This window comes from Pinus tabuliformis, chromosome 8 (genome assembly GCF_031772625.1).
Source record: "Pinus tabuliformis cultivar Carrire ecotype Pingquan chromosome 8, CPIR1, whole genome shotgun sequence".
Lineage (NCBI taxonomy): Eukaryota > Viridiplantae > Streptophyta > Pinopsida > Pinales > Pinaceae > Pinus > Pinus tabuliformis.
Genome location: NC_142294.1, coordinates 112,668,919 through 112,673,153, shown reverse-complemented (window position 1 = coordinate 112,673,153; position 4,235 = coordinate 112,668,919).

Sequence of the window (4,235 nt, the reverse complement as noted above, 5' to 3'; positions counted from 1 at the left end):
TTCTGCTGCATGCGGCATCCAATTACGGAGGCATCTTCTCTCTGTTGTCTTATTGGCGCTCTTCCCTTCTCCTTAGATGTTTCCTGCATATAGATTTATATCAGTTGCATGTCTTGCAGTTTACGCAAAGAAGAAGGGAAATGACGAAAAGATTGACATGAAAGCATTAAATTCTAATGAATGCGAAATTAATGACATTCATCATAACTTGACTCTTCGATAAATGCGATGCAATCATTTCTGGATATTCGAGCATGCGGTCATTAATTTCCCTTAAGGCGCGCTTTCAAATTTGGATCTACCGTGTATGTCGGAGAATTCTTGCGATGAGTTTTTTCTGCGATTGGTATCACAGTATCGATGGCTGCGATGTTATTAAGTGTTATCGTAGATCGCAGATATCGCAGATCGCAGATCGCTAATATCGCAGATCGCAGATTGCTAATATCGCAGATCGCAACTTTGCATGGTCGCAGATCGCAGATCGCAACATCGCAAGGTTTTCACTTTGTCATTTTGTGCTGCTCGTGTGGCATTGCGACGTGCGACGTCGCATATCGGCCGTCGGTGTTCTTTTAGGTTCTCCTTTTTCAAACGCTCTTAATGCGCGCGATGCGATGGGTTCTCGCATCGCTCCTTTTTCCGTTGCGACGCGATATAGCTTTTAGGGAGCTGATACAAAAGAATTTTTAAACAAAAATATTTTGTGGATTTTTGGCTAAGGGTCCCCCTTTGCTTGATGTTATTACTAATATCAAATGAAGAGGGGGGTTGTTGGTGACCACAACACAATCATATAGTGCTTTAGAAAAAGGAAAAAAAGTTTCTTTTGGAAATGATACCACTGCAGTCATAAAAGGAAAAGGCACTATTCAATTAAAAGAAAAAGTCAAGGTTGGAAATGTTTTGTATGTTGATGGCTTGAAGCATAATCTACTGAGTTTCAGTCAGATGTGCGATCAAGGAACTGAGGTAATATTTTGATCAAATGGATGTAGTGTTTGTGATCTTGATACAGGAAAAACAGTTATCAAAGGCATAAGAACTCCAAATAATTTATACATATTTGAAGAAGGACAACAACAATTCTATTTGAGAAAAAATGATGAACACTGGTTATGGCACCAGAGGTTGGGGCATCTAAGCTTTTCACAAATAAGGAAAGCATGCAAGTACCAGGCAGTTCGTGGTCTTCCAGACATCAGAATTCCAGACAATACAATAAGAAAATCATGTCAGTTTGGTAAGCAAACCAGAACTAACTTCCCCGAGCAGGAAGGATCAGCTAGCAGGTCACTTGAACTTTTCCATACTGATGTATGTGGCCCATCTAGGAAAAGGTCACCTCGAGGAGAAGAATATTTCATATTATTCATTGACGACTTCTCTAGGATGGTTTGGATAGGACTTATGAAGAATAAAGACGAAACCTTCGAAAAATTCAAATCTTTCAAAGCCTTGGTTGAAAACGAATCAGATCACAAAATTAAGTGCCTCAGGTCTGAGAGAGGTGGGGAGTTTACCTCAAATGAATTTTTCTATTTTTGTGAAGAACATGGAATAAGAAGGGAATTCTCTACAGCTAGGACTCCTAAGCAAAATGGAGTAGTGGAAAGGATGAACATAACGGTTCAACAAATGGCTCGTGCTATGCTTGATGAGTCTGGAACTCCCGCAACCTTCTGGGGTGAAGCTGCATTTGCTGCGGTTGTTATTCTCAACAAAACAAATGTCCGGGTGAACAACACTCAAACTCCTCATGAACTCTGGTATGGTGAGACTCCTTCGATAAAACATTTCAAAATCTTTGGAAGCAAATGCTATATTAAGAATAATGATGAACATCTTGGCAAGTTTGAACCTAGAGCAGATGAAGGCATTCTCCTTGGTTATTCTCCTCACAGCAAAGCATATAAGTGTTACAACAAAAGACTTGGAAGAATAGTTGAGAACATTGATGTAGTATTTGATGAAGAAGGAAACATTCCTAGGCAAGTAAATTATGAAAATATCGAAGAGGATGAAGACCATCCCTCAAATCAGACTGATGATGAAGAAGAACCTCAAGAGGCACCATAGGAACAGATAAGGATAGAAGAGAAAACTCCATCCAGGTATGTTCAAAAGAATCATCCAGAATCTCAAATTCTAGGGCAAAAGGAGGCAGGCGTACAAACAAGAAGAACAATTGTAGAAGCTTCAAGCTATTTGGCATTACTCTCCTCCACTGAACCAAAAAATGTAAGAGAGGCATGCAAAGATGAATGTTGGGTCAAGGCAATGGATGAAGAACTTGAGCAGATCGAAAAGAACAACACTTGGGAGTTGGTTCCTAGACCAAAAGATAAGATTGTCATAGGGAAAAAATGGATCTTCAAAAATAAGTTGAATGAAAATGGGGAAGTAATTAGAAACAAGGCCAGACTTGTTTGTAAAGGGTATGCTCAACAAGAAGGAAAAAACTTTGAAGAAACTTTTGCTCCCATTGCAAGACTTGAGTCCATCCGAATGTTCCTTGCTCTCTCAAGCTTTCAGAAGTTCAAAGTATTTCAAATGGACATAAAATCAACCTTTCTGAACGGAGACTTAGAAGAAGAGGTGTACATTGAGCAACCAGATGGTTTCATTCTTGGGAATGATCCAAATCTTGTATGCAGACTAAAAAAGGCTCTTTATGGTCTTAAACAGGCTCCAAGGGCTTGGTACTATCATTTGGACAAATATCTTCATCAACAAGGCTTTTCAAAGGGATCAGAAGATAACAATCTTTATATAAAAATTGAAAATGACAAATTGCTAATACTTGTTGTGTATGTAGATGATATCATCTTTGGTGGCAATGAAGAAACTATGAGTCAAAACTTTGCCTTGGTGATGCAGAAAGAATTCGAAATGTCATTACTTGGAGAGCTGACATATTTTCTTGGCCTACAAATCCAAAAAAATGAAGGTGGTATCTTTTTGTCTCAAACCAAATACCTCAAGCAGATTTTGAAGAAATATGGCATGGAAGATTCAAAACCGGTATGTACCCCTATGGTTACAGGATGCAGCCTCAGTGCAAATGATGAATCAGCAGTAGTGCGTCAACCAACCTATAGATCCATGATTGGAAGTCTACTTTATTTGACAGGTACCTGACCAGACATCATGCATGCAGTAGGAATAGTTGGAATATTTCAAGCAAATCCCAAGGAAACTCATCTTCAGGCAGTTAAGAGAATCTTCAAGTACCTTCAAGGAACTCAAAACTATGGATTATGGTATCCTAGAGATACAGAGGTCACACTTCATGCTTATACAAATGCAGATTGGGCCGGAAGCATGGATGACAGGAAGAGCACAAGTGGTGGTGCATTCTTTATGGGTTCCAGATTAGTATCTTGGTTCAGCAAGAAACAGAGTTGGATTGCTTTATCTACAGCTGAAGCGGAATATGTGGCTACTGCATCTTGCTGCACTCAAAAGTGATAATTGATCGGTATGTGCTTGGTCTTTGAATGCATGACTGGGTTCTTTGAAATGCTGATGATGCAGACCTTGCAGGATTTTCAAATCACTTGTACACCACCTACCTCCATCTTATGTGATAATACAAGTGCAATCAGCATTTCAAAGAACCCAGTCATGCATTCAAAGACCAAGCACATACCGATCAAGTATCACTTTCTCTGGGAACAAGTGTTGGAACAAAAGGTCAAATTGGAGTATGTTCCTTCTAAGGAACAAGTTGCTGATATTCTCACCAAACCACTTCCCAGGGAAACTTTTGAATACCTCAGACAAAAGCTGGGGGTAGTTGATGCATCATCTTGTTGTTGAAACTTATCTGTTTCAGAGATTGTTGGTTGTACGCAAGTTTCATATGGGGTATACGCGTACATTTGATGGTTTATGGATTGGTCAAAGACCATCTGGCACAGGTTCAGGGGGAGCATTTATTCTTCTAATATTACATTGTTGGCATTATTATAGAAGATCTTGGACTCGGAGAAAGTTCAGAAGGAGCACATGAATACTGATCTGAATTATTTCCAACAACCTCCAATAGAGCTAGGCTTAATTACAAAATAAGACACGATGCTCCTCGAGGGGAGTCTCTATCCTTTATATAGGATTCATACATGCAATATCATGGGTCAATACCATGGTTCTTATTAATACCATCTATCTAATACCATGGCCCATTTGAAACTAACTATGGTCCCTTCTTTAAATGCGAGTCAACCACTTAC